The sequence below is a fragment of the Meleagris gallopavo genome, chromosome 10 (genome assembly GCF_000146605.3).
Source record: "Meleagris gallopavo isolate NT-WF06-2002-E0010 breed Aviagen turkey brand Nicholas breeding stock chromosome 10, Turkey_5.1, whole genome shotgun sequence".
In the NCBI taxonomy this organism is placed as follows: Eukaryota; Metazoa; Chordata; class Aves; order Galliformes; family Phasianidae; genus Meleagris; species Meleagris gallopavo.
The window spans coordinates 13,396,409-13,415,183 of NC_015020.2; the positions used below are offsets into that span (position 1 = coordinate 13,396,409).

An 18,775-nucleotide genomic window follows, 5' to 3' on the forward strand; every position below is an offset into this window, starting at 1 on the left:
TGCTGTCATGTTTCATTAGTGCGTGAGCCGTCCTGCTCCTCCTCAGAGCTGTGTGCATAGCTGCGGTGGATGCGAATTACCCAGCATGGGATGCTCCCATCCCAGCTCCTCCAAAGCACTGCCAACCGCTGCCCCTGCCTGGTAATGATGCAAATTAATGTATGCAGCACATCCACATGTGCATCCAGAAGCCGGATGCGTGCTCAAAAGGCACCGCTTGGACACAGCGCGTCCCCTCCGCAGAGCCCAGTGTTTTAGGAAGGCAGTGAGATGCTCACCCCCAGACCTACTGCAGGGCTCAGGCTGGTTTCTACCATTGAGAAGACAACCAGAGCAGGGAAATGAATCGTGGACCTGCTGCAGAGACTTCATTTGATAAATAATGTATATAGAGTTTGCAGTAATAACCACTTTTTTTTTTCCGAGCCAGCCAGGCAGGCTGGCTTTGACACATCCTGGCTGTACTGTCAGATAGGTTAATCTGTTTTATTTATTTATTTATTTTTTCCCACCTCAGATATGCTGCATGCATGTGTACAGAGAGGAGGTGGCAGCCCTGGCTTTGCACTGGGATTCTCGTGGCTGCCCCAAATCCAGGGCTGCTCCCCTCTTCTTCGGCCTCAAGCAGGCCCCCATCCCCTGATGGGGATCCCAGATGGGCTCCCTGTTTCAGTCCTGATGCTGCATCGAGAGAGAATGGAAAACCCACCTATCTACATCCCCCTGAAGGAACCAGAAACAATCCCAGTGCCTTGCCCTGCAGGGAAAACCAAGATGCTTGGGAAACAGCAGTGCCCCAGCATGGACTGGCACTGAGGACCCAAGCCAGGCTGGGTTTTTATTGCCCTATAATAAGAAAGTACCTCATTAAGGAGTGGATATAAATGCATAATGTAATTTTGCTGAGCTTGGAGCTGGTGCAGGGCATGGGAGCTTGGAAGCACGCCTGCCGGTCTGTCAGGTTTTGTGGGATCCAGATCATTACTGCTCACTTAAATTCTCCCCCTAGCACCATGAGTGTTGGGTTGGACTGTTTACAAGCCTGCACTTAAAATCAATTTTAAGGTTATTTTTTGCCTGAAGAGCTGCACGGAGAGACAAGATTGGGCTGAAGGAGACCCTTTGGTCGTGTGGCAGTGATGTGCCATACCCCTTGCTGGCTCAGTTCCCCCTCTCCCTCAGTACCCAGCACCCACACGCACATATGTGCAGTTGCCCTTTCCTGCTCAGAGAAGGCTGGTTCAGCACCTCTTGTTTCTCTGAATTTGTGAGTCTTATCATTTCAAAACCCAAATTAGCCACAGCCATCTGAAGCACACTTTCTTGCTGCCCTCCTCCCCTTTTGTTCCAGTGGATGGATAAATAGTGGTAAGTGATGCACTGCGGTCTTCTGTGCAGGGCTTGCTGAACTGAGCAATGAGATCTCTTGGACAGCAATTACAGCACTGTGGGAAGAGCCAAAAATATGCATGGAGCTGGAGCACAGAGGTGTGAAAGGCAGGGATTTTTGGTTGCAGGAACTTGGGAGCAAACAGCCCCTGATGCCAGCTGGGAGCAGGACAACTGGTCAGATTCAGCAAACCCAACCTACTCATTGATATGGCCTGCTGCTCTCCTGTCTTATTACACACAGCAAACAGGACAGAGGTCAGGGCAGGAGAGATGCTGTGGTGGATGGCTGCATCCAAGAGCTCCGTGGCTTCCATCAAAGCTCAAATATCCATAAAAAGCTATTGGTTGCCAAAGCCCCTGGGGGCTGGCAGGCAGCAATTGCTGCTGGGGACGGCCCTCTGAGCCTGCAAAACCTGCAGGAAAGCAGGATCTTGGGCAGGGACAGGACCCAAAGATTCATTTGCAGCCTCCTGATCACTGGGATGGAGAGGGGATGGCTTTGTCCTCCATGGAGCTCAGAGACAGCTTGGGGCTGAGAACATGGCTTTAGTTTGTTATATTTTAAGTCCCAGTTCTGATGCTGTCATGTTAGAGCTTCTGTACACCCAAATGCTGACTCAGCCTGGGCTGGCGTCCAGGCCCATTGCCCTCTCCTGTTCTTCTCTCTGCCAAGGAAGAAGACATCTCTGGGCCATCAGCAGCAATTTTTTGTTCCCACCAGTGGAATACCAGCTCCAGCCTCCAAAGACATGACAAAGTGAGGACCAAACACGTGCACGTCCGTGCAAGATGAGCTGAGGGATGCTCATCCCTTTGCAGGGGCTGAGCACGCCTCCTCTGAGCTTGAAAGAGCCAATTTCTAATTTTGACAAGGTCAGCAACAAATCAGCATGAAGGCAGCAGCATCATGGATGCCTTAGGCAGTATCATTCCCAAAGGTGAGAGGAGCACTGGGGCTGGCAGCAGCCTGTGCCTATAGGAGATTTTTAGCTTCCCAATTTTTGAATGGAAGCTGATAAATTTTCCCCACTGCTTATCCACGGTCATGGCCTGGAACCACGAAAACCCCTGTGCTGTTTTACCTAACAAACCCTGGGCTGAAACACTGAGGTACAGCCCAAAGCTGGCTCCCAGCCACACCTGAAGCCTCCAAGCTGAGCTGTGGGGCTGCGATGTACCCCAAAGCCAATCCCAACCAAACAACCATGGATGCCAGAAGTAGAGAGTCTGACACATGAATCCTTGCAAAACTTACACTAAGAAGTTAAAAACAAACAAACAAACAAACCACCATAAAACTTTAGGAAAATGTAACTTTGGTTGCATTACTTTTGCTTTTTTACCCCCTTGAAAGCAATAAAGAGCTTAATAGAAAATGACTTTCTGCGGATCGCGCTATGAAATTGAGAGAGTTATTCACCCTGCCATAAAAAAATGTATTGGCTAGTTAAAACCACTCTTAGAAAGAGTGTTAAATCCAAGCTGTTAAATCCTACAGGTTGCAGGACAACGCTGCTAGCTGCATTGCTAATACATCTTGCAAGACCTGCTATGTGGGAACTGCTGAATCACGGCCTGAACCTCTGATTGACCACCTGAGGAGAGCAACCAGTCAGCCCTGGAAGCACAGGTGAAGGCAATTCATCTGTGCTACCAGGTAGAAGACTGGCTCCACCTCTCCTAGACCCATTTAAGAGCTGACTACACTGGGGAAGGATCTGTTTTGGAGATCACTCTTCTTGGAGTCTTCTCAGTGAGCCCAGGACAGGGGTAAGCTTTCTATCCATTCTTCTTTGCTGTGATAACCTGTACACCCTAACTTTCTTGTATATTTCTTAATTATAACATCTGTATGTTCACTGATTATACACCTGCTCACAGGGCACAGTTTCTCAGGGAACTTGGAGCATGTTTGCTGGTATGTGGGCGTTGACAAGAGCCAAGAGAACACCAGTAACATCTCTTGCATACTGGGGAGTTGATCTCATTCAGTTATTTTACTCTTTTATCCTCTCTGGTAATTCCAAAAACTTCCTGAGATGCTGATACTCAGGTGAAAGGAGAGGTCAGCCCTCACCCAATTGAATTGCCCTTAACTTGGATGTTGCATTTTTCTTCTTTATTTCTTTTTATTATTTTCCTCCATTGAGCAGCTCTGTTCCATGCTCAACAGCAGATATTCTGAACTCATGCATCTCCAAGGAGCTCTGAGCATCCTGCCCAGCCCCATGCTAGAGACATGAGACATCCTAACCCTTCTATTCAAGCAAAAGCAGCACCTCAGGTGTGAGAACTGGCTGCTGCAACTCCTCTTTAAGGCACTACTTCTCTCCTTGATTTTCACTGCATGCCACTGCTCGCAATTCATCATTATTTACCAAGACTGGAGCCTCTGGTGATGACACCAATGGGAGTTTTTCACCAACTTCCCAGGGCAACTGGTTGTCCATTAAGGGATCTGTGAACAACTCAGCCCTGGAGTCAGGCCAACTTTCTCTTCTAATTTCTCCTCCTATTCTTCACCCTCACTGCCTGTTTTCCCTTTGGGAGACCTGTTATGGTTTATTGTTTCTCTTCCTTTTTTATTTTTTTCCCCTTTGTTTTTTTTACTGTATATAGCAGAGTTTGATCTGGCAACCAGCCAGGGGACCTGCAATTGCTTTGTCCTTTGGTGTGCTGGGTTATTTTGACTTCAGGTTTTTCTATTGAGAAACTGATTAAGACCAAAAAAAGAAAAGCCACATCTTTAAGTGGAAGTGAACCTTTAGGTTATCTTGGAGGCAATCTCCTTAGTTCTTTTCTTTCTAGCTCTTCACCTTGACTTTTTTTTCAGTTGTTAGCTCTTTCATTTCCTTCACAGGTACTTGAGGCGTTTAAAGGATGCTTCTCCCTTTCCCAGGCAGATGCCACTTTCAACTCACCAAATTGTACCCCTAAAAGCAGAGGAAGAACTACAAAGGTTATAGCACTGTAGTCATGCTGGCTTGCTGATAAAGGGAGGAGGTACTGCCTAGAAAATACCAGCAAATGGGACTTTCCTCCTAAAGTTTAGCAAGGAACTGGGAGCAGATGACTTGGATGTGGACCAGCCCTCATGGGAGTCAGCATGGGGAGGTGGGTGAATAAAGGGGACTTCTCAAACCCCGGGTCTCTCATCACCTGTTGGTAATGGAGCCTTCAAATCCACTAACACCTCATGGGGAAAGTGATAGAGCAGCATGGAGTTGTTCCATTCTTGAGGTGTGTTAGGATAACTTCTCATTTCCAATGATTTGGGAAAAGCTACTGGAGAAGCTGCTGCTCCGGCTTTGATTTGGGCTAATAGAGAAGAACTGCTTGGGAAAAGAGGAAAAAAAGTAGGGACGTAATTTCAGGAAATAAATCACAAAGCAATGGAGTGCACAGTGCCAAGAGAAAGGGAGTGAGAACAGCAGAATGAGGATAATGGTCTGCCAAAAAAAATCTCCGGGAACTGGTAGGTGACATCTCTAGGGAAGATAATCTGAGGGATGAAGAGAGCAGGGAAGCTGGCAATAACCTAAAACGACTGTATTAGGGGCACCAAAACAAGCCATCTTGATGCAGAGGGACAAGAGAAAGGTGGCTCAGAGACCTGGTGGATGTGACTCCCTAAAGGAGTTGCAGAGAAAGGGAAATGAAAACGGGGGCCCAGTGATGAGGAGAGCAGATGCACAAATACAAGCAGAACAAGTTCTAATAGGCCATCAGTTTAATGGCTGTGGAAAAGTATTTTCTAAATGCATGGGAAGGAGAATGAGAGCTAACGAGAGCCCAAGCTCTTTGCTTCTTGAATGGAGGAGAGCCAAGAGTCGCAGTGCAGGAACCCTGTGTGGGCTGAGCTTCAGCCCTCCCTCCCATTCAGCTCATTAGGATGGGATAATCACACCAGGCTCCAATCCAGCCTGGAGAACATCCTCCAGGGCATTTAGAGTCAAGTGTGCTCATGTCAGCAGGGCCTTTGCATAGCTAACCCAACTTCTGGGGCATGCAGTGTTTCTCCAAGTCCTGCAGGAGCATAGCGGTCTGGGAGCACCATGGTGGGGCTGCACAAGAAATCACCAGCAGGAACTCAAAAATGGCCATTGATGGGACTGAAAGAAGGGCTGGGGACCTTGTGCTGAGCTTCAGGAGGAGGTGAGTGAATCAGTTGCTCTACCTCATCCCCTGCAGTTTTGCCAGCATCGCTGCAAGCCGATGAGCTCACTCGTGTCTGTCCCAGCCAGTCACTGCCACACAGTGCAGCCCACAGGGACCATCCCTGCCCTACAGCCGTGCTGCAGCCACCGGCTCATCCCAGTCACCGTCATCTCTGCTGCCGGTGCTCCTCATCTTCATCCGTGCCATGGACTGCCCCCCATCCCTGTCTCTTGGGTTCAGAGACCTGAAGAAAACCTCAGGGTTTGCTCAAGGCTTGTTTTCCATCTCTTCTGCCCTTTTCCTCATACTACAGCACAGCATCCCTGCTGCCCATCACCTCTGTGCTGTGTCCCCGGGGACCGCAGTCCTGCCGTGCTCTTTGCATGTCCGTGTTTGTCTTAGTGGTTGACCCCTTCAGTTGATGTTAGCCTCCCGGTCACCTCCACCGCTGCCTGTCACAGCCAATTAGAAATATAGTCATCTCTGCATCGTGATCCTTGTTAAACCAACCATCCCTTCTACCTGCTGCAGTCGTCACCTCATTATAACTCCATTACCTTTAACAACAACTCCATTACCATCCATTATCTTTCTTATCATCTCCTTTACAAGGCTGTTATCTGTACCTCCTCCTCTCCAGCTATCCCCTCCTCAATTACAATACCATTATCTTTATTACCACCCCATTAGAGTCATAATTATTCCCATTACAATTCCAAGATCTGTGCCTCCATCCAGACACCCCGTTGTCTCCAGCAGCCCCATTACCACCACCAGCACTGCTCCTCCTGTCCTCCCTTAGATAGCACTGTAACCGCCTCCCTCCCTGCATTCCTAATCATCCCCATGCCAACAGCTGTCTTTTAATTATTTTTCATTACAGTTTTATTGTGTTTTGCTGTTATTACTTCCTTTACCAGCCATTCTGCTGGAGTGCTGTGATTGGAATCAGTACCTGGGTGGGAGCTGGCACTCAGGTCTGTGGTGTTACGGCACTATACTGACTAGCACTAGGCCTGAGTGGGTATCTTCACCCCATCCTCCATCATAATTCCAGCATTTCCACATCTGCTGTAGCCTATTTACTGGCATTTTCCTTGCACCAGCCTCCTGCTCATCCCCATTGGATGGGCACGGCCCCTGCTCCAGCCACCAGAGCTCCTCTCCTCCTGCCTAGGCAGAGCAGCATCCCCAACCCTCTCTGATTTCCCATACCTACAGCTGGCAACAGCTCTAGGCACAGTTTAATCTCTTCATTAACCCCCGTTATCATAGGGCAAGAAGTGTTTTGTTTGCAGAAGTACCAACTTCCTGAACTCCCAACTTCCCATGGCACAGCCCTGAGCACTGCATCCCATTGGTGCTCCTCTCCGTGTGGCTGCTGTGTTTTGGGCACTGCCAAAACCATCTGCCTGTGACCACAGCACCAGCACCTTCCCCAAACCACCCCATTCACTCAGGAATGATATTGGAAAGCTCTTCCATCAGCACTGATGGGAGGGAATGTTTCTTGCTTGGCATCAGCACCACACCTGTGGTTTTTGGGGTCTGGCGGTGCTGTATCTCTCTGAATCTCGTGGGAATGATTCAGAGTAGAGCAGAGTTTTTTAAGAAGTCTGTGTGGCTTATCCAGAGTGATCGGAGCATTGTAACACAGGTCTTACTGCCTCATCGCAGCCCTTACTCTGTGTGCAGGAGCACAGAACATTGCCAGCTAAAGCTGTGAGCACCTAAACCTGGCACTGGGGAAGGTGCTAGGATGGGCTTCTCCATCCATGGGGCATCGTCCGGGGAGATGGGATTGACTGGGGAATGGAGGGAGCTGTGCAGGGGAAAGGCACCATTCTGAGAGTGCTTTGCTCTGCCTGTGGGCTGCTCAGCAAAGGAGTATGTGGAATCAGAGCAGTTACAGAGAGTCACAAAATCATCAGAGGATGAGGAGACTGCCTCGCTGGAGAGTTGCAGAGAGCTGAGCCTGCTCAGTCCATCAGGAAGATGGAGAGGTAGCTTCATTTGTTCCCATAAGAACTGTCAAGGCAGGGAAACACTAAAGAAGGTTCTAAAGACCTCCTGAGCACTGAGAGAAGAGCAGAGCTAGGTGGCAGGGAGCGAAGGCAGCAGGGCTGGGGATGCGAGGATGCTCAGTCTGTGTGCGGGCAGTGCTCAGTGGAGCTGATGGACCCACCCCGCTGGGATCGTGGACGCTGGGAAGGGCCGGTGGGTAATTAACGCTGCGGTGTGAACCGCAATTTCGATCAGGTTGGAATGCCCCGGGGTTATTTCCCACGATCGATGCGCATCATAAATAATGCATCTGCGGTGGGGCGGGTGTGTGTGTGTGTGCGTGTGTTGGAATGCTGCTTTTCCTTATCAGATGCAGAGCTCTGAGTGGATCGGCGGCGCTGAGAGGGAGCACGGCTCAGAGCAAAGGGTGAAAAAGAGGAATAAACACATGGAGGAGGTTTGGATAATTCCAGCTCTGCCGAAGCAGACCAAAGGGAGATGGTGCAGCTACTATTTCTGGAATCTGATAGGGTGGATATAATAGAGGGAGGAAGGGGATTTGGGAGTCAGAGGGAAGGATTTAGAAGGATGGGGCAGCACTAGGTTCCCTGGCTTTCAGTTTCTATCTAGAGCCTCAGGTTGCCTTTCGCAGAGCATCAGCCAGGCTTGCCCAAGGGATCTGCCTGACTGCCACCACGGTCAGGTGATCCTTTGCAAGGTGACTCTCCAGCCAGTCCAGTTCATAACTCAGGGTCTTAGCCCACATGGCCCCGTTTTCCATCTCTTGCTCTGAGTTTGCTGCCAACCCATCATCACAGAATGGCCAGGGTTGGAAGGGACCTCAAGGATCACGAATCTCCAACCCCCCTGCCGCATGCAGGGCCACCAACCTCCCCATTTAGTAATCAGCCTTCCAAGTGGTTTGGGAGCAAAAATCGGGATCCGGCACATCTCGCTGCAATCATAGTTCTTTACCAAGAGAGGGGTGAGGTGGTGGAACAGCTGCCCAGAGAGGCTGTGGATGCCCCGTCCATCCCTGGAGGTGTTCAAGGCCAGGTTGGATGGGGCCCTGGGCAGCCTGGGCTGCTATGAAATGTGGAGGTTGGTGGTCTTGCTTGTGGCAAGGGGGTTGGAGATTCGTGACCCTTGAGGTCCCTTCCAACCCTGGCATTCTGTAATTCTATGATTCTGTGATTCTATGGTGCCTTTCCCTGCCGTTCTATTTCCAAAAATGAGAGATCTAGAGCATGTCTGGTGGGGACAGGACTTTCCAGTCCCCTGGGCTGCAGCCCAGATGGTCTGTGCAGATTATTGCAGCCTCCAGGGCCACCAATCCCAGGCAGTTTGGCAGGGCTGAATTCCCTCCAAATGACAAAAATAAATAAAATCTCTCTGCATTAAATGCCGGGAAGACCATGAAAGAGCTGTGTACACAATGAAAACAAATACATGGTTAAATAACCTCTCCAACAGTATTTCTCTAAAATGCCTCTCTAAATAACACAAAGTGAAAGGCTTGCTCAGCAGTGATTAACTTCAGTTCAGGAAGATGGTCTGTATCAAATCGTTACCGTCAGCTGATTAAAAATGAATTAAACCTAACGGAAAACAAATCCCAAAACATCATCTCGCCTTTCAAATGCAATTCCCAAATACAAATAATAGCAGACCCTACAGAAGGAGGTACCTGGAGAGCCCAAGGACGAAGCTGCTGATGGGACCAAGGATAGAGGTTGTAGGGGCAAAGGGGATGCTGATAAGAGTGAAGAAAATTAACTCAACCTGGAGACTTCTCTGCCTTGAGGGGACATTTATTTCCAAGCTGTTGGTTTTGAAAAATAAAATAAATGAAACAGGGGGGAAGGACCACAGCTAATTTAGCATCATTTGTCTGCTTGGCATCTGGTAAAGGTCTGAAGGATCAGGAAGGACAAGCAGGTGGGAGAGACGCACGCTTGTGCCAGGCTTTGGCATGGGTTCTAATTCCTGCCAATCAAGCATAGCCAGCTTTTAATTGCCACGCTTCAAGTGAGTCCACTAAATGGCAATGCTTCAAATATCGCTTCTCAAGGCAGATTTTCTTTTTAAGTAGTTCCAGTTTTCTTAATTTTTTTCATCAGCAATTTCATATTGGTTGTTGGGTCTCACCATTGCTCCCCTTATTTGGAATGACCAAGAGGCATCCCTCCTGGGCGTTGTACTAGGAGAGGATTAGGTTGGACAGCAGGAAGAATTTCTTCTTGGGGACGATGGCCAATCATAGGAACGGGTGGTGGAGTCCCCATCCCTGGATGGGGACATGGGTTAGTATGGTGGGTCTTGGTAGATCAGGCTGATGGTTGGACCTGGTGATCCTGAAGGTCATTTCCATTACCTAAGATAGAGAGAAAAAGGAAGGACACATCCACATTTTTGGAGGAGATGCATCCTGCAGCAATACTGTGCTGGTGACCCAGCTGTGATGTCCCCACAGGTCTCCCATGTGAGCTCAGTGGAGGGTATAGGTCTTGAGGTAGGGCTGGGAGCCTGCTGGCAGAATTTCTGCTTCTTAGACACTGATCTGCACTGTTACAAAGCAGAGCCTCATTACCAAATCTAATTACAAAGGGGAGTAAATCACCTGGAATTTTTTATTTTTTTATTTTTTATTTTTTTGTGCTTTTGGAGAGTGCTTTTGGAGATATCATAAAAAAGGATAATTGACAATCGAAGGGAGCCCGTCATTCTGACACATTAATAACAGCCTATTTTAAGCCACCAAGAACACGACTCAGCAGGTTGGGAAGTTGTAAAGCCATCACGCAGTGCTCTGCCTCTCTCCCCATTTGTGCCCCCTGAAAGCAGCAGAAAACCCAAATAGTAGTGCTAACAGCAGCACGTATGTATGCATATGTACGCACACCCAGTTCTTCCCAGCATATGGATATCTATATGCTGGCACAGGGTTTGGGGCATGTCAATGGTGGCTTTCTCCTGTGTCATCCCATGGCACATCCTCACTGGTTGTCACTGCTCTTGCCCTACAGAAGCTTTCCTGCTGAAGGTCTCACTGCATCCTCTGCTTCTCTTGCCAGCAGCAAAGGAAGCCTGTGCCCAGTCCTTCATGTTTGGGGACAACAGGGACCCTATCCCCATCCTCTGTGCCCCCAGCTCCTGGTAGTGCTCTCATCTCACCGCCTATTTACCCATCATCACTTCCATGCTCTGTTTATCCTGCACTCTTTATTCCCCACCAATCCTCCCTCACCAGTCCCTTGCACTCTGGGTTGAAGCCTATTTATACTCTTAACCTTTGTCACTCTTTCCTCTGCCTCTTCGATCTGCCCATCAATCTTGCCTGCAGCCTCCATCATACCCACATCACCATCACCGCTCTCTCCATCAGAACTGTGCCCATTTCCCCGTGGGGCAGAGTATGGTAGGAAATAAAGGCAGAGGGCCTCAGCATCCCATAGGGGATGGGCTGGGACACTCTGCATTGCCCAGTTTTCTTCATCCCTGTGCACCGACATGCCTGGAACCTTGGCTGTGGCATTTCTGGGTGCTTTCCCTGGGACCTGGACCCCTTCCAGCCACATAAAGTGAACACAGCCAAAAAAACCACGCATGTGTACTGAGCGAACCCAACTACTGGCTGCTCAATAAAGTCTGGGCACTCATTTTTCCCAGGGCTCCCCCACGTCCTATCCCATGAAAAGGTCTTTTTTTGGTAGAGCATTACCAACAAACAGGAGGTTCCTGCAATGGAGACATGGTACTAGGGAGGATAACAGCAGTGGCACAGATCCCACAGTGCTCCCATTCCTCGTGTCTGGGACAGGAGCTGAAGTGTATAAGAAAACAGCTGCAGAAGTGATGGGAGGGAAGAAAGCAAAGCAGAGCATCCACAGAGCCTCACCAACATAGGGAGAGAAAGCACCATTAGGGACATGCTGCCTACGGAAGGAATTTACTTACAGCCACAGGTAGTTAATGGCTCGATTTGTACCATAAAGCCCTGGAGGTGTATCTGTTTTCATCCCCTGGGTGTCCTGTTTAACACAGCCTCATGAATTATTAATCCTGCTGTTCCTGCTCCCTGCTCCAGTGCTGGGGCGTTCCCCAGCTTCACGGGGTTAAAATAAATACCACTGTGGTCCTGGATGCACATTGGAATGTTAGGAGTATCACCATCACTCCTATCTTGGTGCTGGAGGGCATGCACACCCCAACCCAACCACCCCATGCATCCCTGCTGCATCTCTCTGCCCACAGTGGCGGTGGCATCTCTCCTGAAATCTGTCCTGTAAAATGTTCTGAAATCTGTCTGTCTGATCAGGCAGCCCAGACTGCCTTAAGAGACCAAGCAGCCTTGTTATAAAGTCACTGGTGTCAACCTGGGGTGCAGGACAGCGCCATGTCCAAGAAAGCACAGTTGGAAGAGGAAGACCACTTGAGCTCAAATCCCTCATTGCTTCCAATCTGGGTCAGCTGTGCTGCTGGGTGGCACCAAAGTGGACATGAGATCATCAGACCCAACAACCAGGATCTAATTAAAGCCTCTAACTGAGGCCCCTTTAATTCGATGATCTTGTGGGACGAGTCACAAGAAGACAGAGGAGAAATAAAGGGGAGAGAAGTTTGTCAGAGATCTGCTGCACCATGAGCGGATGGGTGCCTTACCAGGACCTGCAGAATGAGGGGCAGGGACAGCATCACCCGTATGCCCCCACTGGGGCCAGGTAGGGACCCTATCCCCATCACCACCCATTTCCATGGGTGGAACTAGCCCTGTCTGGTACTAATTTAAGGGAACAGCTGACTTCCCATCACCTTCCTTCTCCCTGCACTTCCATTGCCCTCCCATCAGCCCTTCCCCACACGGCTCTCCCCTCCATTCCGACTCCTTATCTCAGCCTCTCTCATCTCCCAGCCTTTGTGCCGCTGTCTGTCTCTGCTCCAAACCCTCCTTATCTCCACCTCTCCCTGCTCCTGCTCTGTTTACATCACTAAAACACTTGTCCAGGTCAAACACGTTTTCCTGATAAACACATTTCCATTGATTGCTGGGAAGAAAATCCTCCAGAGCAGCAGATTCTGCACTCTGGGGATCGATAATAAAAATCCCCTTTACCCCAGCCCTCTCCATCCCACAGGCTGTGGATGTTGGACCTCCAGGGTGATTTGGAGGGAATCAAAGGGAGAGGGTGGGGGTGGTGGGGACCTACCTGTTGGTGGGGTCACTCCAGCCACCACCGAGCGGAGGTGACAGATGTCCCCCAGCTGAGCCCTGGGGTGTATGAGCAGCCCTCGGTGTGGTCAGCTAATGCACTTGTGAGGGGGAAGCTCATGCATTTCCACAGCGAGTGGTTTAGCTGTAAATCCGCAATCGATAAGGAGAAATTTAACGGGATTAAGCCTTCTGCTTCTGCTGCAGAAGAGATGCTCCCCGCCAGGGTTCCCTCTCCCAAGCCACTGCCATGGGATAAGACGTGGCCTTTGGTACCACGGGGATACCGCCACCTCCTCAGGGCTGCAGGGAAACGTTGGAGCAAAACCACCCAGGTGCAATGTAGAGATGGAGCTCTTCCCAAGGGCAAACCTACCCCATGAGTGTCCATGGGACTGGGGTGGGCTCCTCTCCATGCCCCCACCCGGCTGCACACCCGTGGTGCCGCCCAACCCCTGCCCTGCTGGGATGGCTTTTTAATTGGATTGTGACAAACATTTAATGCCTAATAGAGCTCACACTGGCACAGTTAATTAAGGATGTGACTAATCCAATTCACTCGTGGGAGCGCGGGAGGAGACGAGCAAGAGCAAGCACATGCATGGGGGGCAGTGGAGGGGAGGGATCCGGATGGGGAATGATCATCTCAACCACTACTGCAGTTCCTTTTACTCTTTATAAATGATGAAGAGGGGTTTTTTTCCCCCTGTTTTTAGTTTGCCCCTTCCTCTTGGGTAGAAGCCAAACACTGTGGGCTCTCCATGAGCATCCCTGCTGCGGGTGGGATGTCGAGACCCCAGAGCATCCCCACAGCCAGGCACGTAGTGCCGGCCCAGCCAGCTGTGCCAACATCTGTATGCCACTCACTCCTTGTCCCCCCGGAGTTTATAAATAAAACAAACGGAGTTATTTTGGCCCCGTGGACAGGGCTGTCTCCCACAGCACAGAGCTGCTCTTTCTCCAGCCCGAGTTCATTGTTATTCCCCAGCTGAGAACAAGACACGGATTGAGTGAGGTCCCCATCTGCAGCGGGCAGCCGGAGAGAGACTCTCTTCATATTAGTGCCTAACGCAATAAATAGTGCTTTTCAATGAAGCTGGGATGGAAACAAAAGCCCAGAGTGGGGAAGAGAGCGTGGCAAGGCTGGAGAGGGAGAGGGAAGGGGCTGGAGCAGAAAGATGGAAATGGATGGAAGATAGAGGATGGAGATGGAGGTGGAGATGGACTGAAAATAGAGGATGGAGGGGGAGATGGAGGATGAAGGTTACAGTTAGAGGCTGGAGAAGGAAAATGGAAGATGGAGTTGAACAGAGCTGTGAAGCTCTGTGATCCAATACTGGACCACCCTCTGGGTCCAGCTTTTCCAGTTGGTGGACCAGCAAGGTGATGCAACCCCAGGCATGCCCAGGCTGGACAAATGAGGCAATGCTGATCCTCTGTGGAACATTGACAGTCATCCCTCCCTCCAGCAGCCTTGCCTTGAGCATCATCAAAGCCATCTGTTCCCATGCATGAAGTTGGGTTCAGATGTTGGATGCAGCAAGAATCCAAAGCCCTGCAAAAGGCAGCAGTGAGGGAAAGCAAGGAGTGGGGCTGGGTGGTTGTTTGCCAGGATGCAGCAGCAATGCAACATTCTGCATCCTGGGGACCCCTCCAGCACCATCCCACAGTAGGACACAACTCTTGTAGGTAGGAAATCCATGTTCCCATCTCCAGCATCACCCTTCAGCTGGATGCCAGGGACACTGGCTGTGCCAGTTGCGGCCAGGAAGCGAGCCATACATTAATCTTTGTTCCCCACCATTAATCTTCATTAACACAAAGCTAACACAGGGAAGTAGCACTTTAGAAAAACGATGGATTCACACCCAATTTACTGTCTCTGAACCATGGTGGGGCCGGGATGCTGCCACACACACACAGGGACCATCCCAGCCTCCATTGCTGCAGGGATGCTGTGTCCCCCAGCAGCACCATAGATGCTGCCCGTGGGGGCAGAGCCACCAAAACCACACCTGCCATCCTGGTTCAGCTGCTGGGAAAAGTGCACATCAGTTATTAATAAGGAATTACACAGGGGGCTCATCCCTTCTGCGGCTGGAAGTCCCCTGAGGCACTCCTGCCCTGCCCCCTTGTAGGAAATAATTACTGGCATTAAAATTATTTACTGAATGAAGCAATTCTTCCAGTGCTATCTCAGAACTGTTTGTCTGGTTTGCTCTGCCTCTAGTGCTACATAATAGATTAGCTGGGTAATTACAGCTGAGTTTAAGGCTTGCACTTTGCAATGGGATTTTCTTGGATACCTTGGGGCAAGGGGGTCCCATTATTGCCAGCTCGAGCAGTTCTTGTGGACACCCCACTGCACCCAAAGGGAAAACAGCCCAATCGATCCCAATCAATCCATGTATAATTAGCAGCCGGGAGCCCTGGCTGGCTAACTTGAAGGCAGCCAGCCTCTGTTGCAGGGCTGTGCTTCTGCTCAGGGATGCGCTTCAGCACTCGAGCTCGTTTTCAGATATTTCTGCTGATGAACATGATTTCAGCAGGAAAAAATGGAAGAGGTTCACTGTTCAGTGTTTCCATTTTTAAAAGGATGCTTTGGGACTGAAATGGGTTGGAGGCAAGGACTGCAAGACCCAGGGCTTCCTCGTCCTTCTTGCTCGCCAACCCATCCCACTCCATTCCCTTCTCAGCACATTTGGCCCTCCCCAGATGCATCCCATTGACTCAGAAGACGGCCTCCACCAAAGGACTCTCTTCACTTGGAGGCCCATATGTGACAATTCCCAACAGTGGGGGTAATTTTGAGGTCTCTTTTAGGGATGAGTGAAGGATCTCTTTGTGCTCCTAGAGACAGGAGTCTCAGAGAGCACATCCTGTTGTCCTTTTTGCTAAGAATTGTTAGGGTCTGGGCCCCTTTATGCCCCCCATCTGCCCACAGAACATGGAGAGTTTGGGAATTCAGGTCCCACATAGCCGCAAATCCAGCAGTAGCCATCCATGGGAAATCAAAATGACCACTAAGCACTGCCAGGCACACACCTGGAGAAAAAGACCAAAACCCAGCTGAAGAGCAAGCATATTTCTATAAACATCCTTTTAGCAAGAGCTGAATAGCATCTCACAGCAGGACCTTAGTTCTGCTCACTACCCAAAGGCAGCAAACATCACTTGGACCTGTCTATAGTGGGAGACACCCAATCAGGTCCTCTTGGGATGCTGGAGTGTCTCCAGTGATGGGAAGCCATCAGAGCTAGGGTAGCATTGGGACAACTCAAGCAATGATCCAACCATCTCCCAGTGAGGGTTGGGTGCCATCCTGGCTGTGTCTCCATCCCCTGCCTGGTTTTGGAAGCAGGGCAGCTCCTGACGCTTCCAGCCCTGCCATTTTCAGCTCCCCCTGCATTATTGGAGATGAATGTTGATGCTTATGGAAGTGCAAGGCTTTGACACTGAAAGTGACAAGGAGCAAATTTGGGGGGAGGAAGGGGGGAAGATCAAACTATTACCTGGGGCTCATCAGGAAGCATCTGCAAGAGACTGTGAGGGGTAATTATAAAGGTAAAGTGAAGGATTTTGAAATCAAGCTCTGAGATGAGCACATGAAGGCAGGGGGACTTGGAAGAGGCAGGAGAGCAGGGAACGGTGCAGCCCTGCACCAGGCATGGCTCTGACTCTGTCCTCTGCACCCAGGCCAGCACACTTAGGAGCTTTAGTCCCTTCATGATTTTTGTGGCCCTTGCCACAGAAGGGCTCCATGCCTCCTGTTCTGGGGAGCCCAGCACCAGACCCAGCACTGCAGATGTCACTCAGAAGGGATGGCTCTCCCCTTGATCTGCTGGCAACGCTAAGGCAGCTCAGAGCACCACCCACCTTTGCAGCTGGTTCATGTTCATCATGGTGTTCACCTCAACCACTAGGCTCAGTTCTCTATATGACAACTGGGAAGGCTCCCTCCGTCCATCCCAGGATGGGATTTCTCCAACTACCCCAAGCTTTGGCAGAGCTTTACTTTGGTACTCAGAGTATATCACAGTAAATCAATAAATCAACTGAGACAAAACTGCATGTTGAGGTTTAAAGAAACCACCCTGCAGGTCAAGGAGCCAAGGAGCCCCCTGGCACGGACCTGCACAGCCCAGAGCCTTGGCAGCATCTGTCCATGTGCTCCACAGAATCATAGAATCATGGAATCCTTTGGGTTAGAAGGGACCTTAAAGGTCATCTAGCCCAACTGCTCTGCAATGAATAGAGACAAAGACGATGGTGTGGCAGGGACATAGGCTGTGGGATGATGGTGCTGACTTTCCTGCCAGTGTTCCAGCAGATGCTTTTGGCATGGGCAGCACTGCCAGAACTCCAGCATGGAACCTGCAGAGCTCTGCCATCAGGATGGGACTCAACATTCTCATCCTTCAGCTTCACTGTGAGGCTGGGAGCCGTGCAGGGAGCCACAGCCTCCTCCCCTGTTTTTCCTTCTCTTTTCCTTTTCTCCTACATTATTACTCTTTTACATCCCAGCCCACCGCTCTCTGGGCAGAGGGGTTGAATAGCTCGTAACAGAGCTGGGGGCACCCAACCTTGCATGGCCCCCGTGCCCCTGTGCCACACTGGCAGGGACAGCGAGAGGCAGCATCTAATGACATTGACATTTCATTTCTCATTATAGACACAATTAAAAGCAGAGCGGATTATAAGCTGCTGCCACGCCATGTCACCCTGCTGCTGGCTTTATCCCTTCTGCTTGGGCAGCTCCGTCAATGAATCGACTCCTTCCCCCTCCGCGTTGGTGGCTCCTTTCTGTTTGTTTATATAACATGCACAAACGTCCACTTTGCACCCTCACTCCTGTACTCACTAATGAACATTTGCTCGCTGCTCACCGCATTCATCACGCGCTCTGGGATGATGCAGGGGGCTGTGGGAGCCCGAGGCCCCTCTGCTCCCCCTGCCCATCCCACAGTGTTCTCCCTGCCTGGTACTCCCCTGCACGAGCTGGGCACGGCCGCGCTGGTCCCAGACGGCACACAGACCTGGCTAAAGGTGGGATGCTCAGCTGGGCAGCATCCCCCGTAGGGCTCAGCATCCTCCTCTTCCCAGGGGAGATGTTTTCTGCCTGGAGCTCTAACAGGTACTTGTTCACGGAGCGTGCCTAATTAATCCGTGCCTCGGCAGCTCCCACGCATCGCTCTCCCCGCCGGCTCGGCAGCAGTAACCCCGCCAACAGCGCCCGCTCTCCGCTCCGGAGCCGCCGCTCAGCGCGCATCCCGCAGCTCCCAGCCGGCCCCCGGCAGCGCATCCCGCGGGCAGGAGAAGGGCACCGGGTGTTGGGGGAGGGACACGGAGGAAAAAGCCCTCTGGAGCTCGGCGCGGGGTGCCAGCGGGGCTGTTTCCTCTATTTGGTATTCTCCAGCTCCACGAAGCGTTGGAGCTGCTGTTTAAATCTCCGGGTTTTGTTCGGAGCGCTACAGAAGCCGCTCCAAACCCGCAGATTTGCCCCCCAAACCGTACGTGCCTCCATTCAGCTGCCATCGGGGTATTCCCGAGTGAGCAAGAGGGGAGGCATAATCTCCTTCAAACTTTAATCAGAAAGCGGGGATGCGGGCAGCTCGGCGCAGCCTGGGAGGGCTGCGGGGCGGAGATGGGAGGGCAGCGCTGCGGGGCTGGGTGCGGAGGGCAGCGCTGCGCAGGGGATGCTCCCTGCCCGCCCGAGGACGGCTGCGACTGGTACGGGCACGGCACTGGGGAAAGGTGAAATAGGAGCGGGGTGTGGGAAGGAGCACGAAAGGGAGATGGGGAGAGAGTGCGAGCGAGCCCCCCAGCACCGCCTGCGAGCACGCAGTGAGATGCATTCCCCCCTCTTCTCACCACATGACGCGGGGACTAAGAGCCCAATTTCTTGCAGGAGGGGACGGGCACAAAGGGAACTTGCAGAAAGTGCGGGCACCTTCCCTCCGAAAGCGCAGCCCTTCCCCCGCGCAGCCCCGCGCCCGGGCCGCCTCCCCCCGC

At 51.1% G+C, this 18,775-nt stretch overlaps 1 long non-coding RNA gene across 1 annotated transcript; it reads left to right on the forward strand.

Annotated features, from left to right (window-relative positions):
• Nucleotides 1-3,122: 3,122 nt before the first annotated feature.
• On the forward strand, nt 3,123-8,343 carry LOC116216982. Its single transcript, XR_004160786.1, has 2 exons — nt 3,123-3,162; nt 4,253-8,343. It is a non-coding gene; the product is annotated as an uncharacterized LOC116216982 (long non-coding RNA).
• Nucleotides 8,344-18,775: the final 10,432 nt, after the last annotated feature.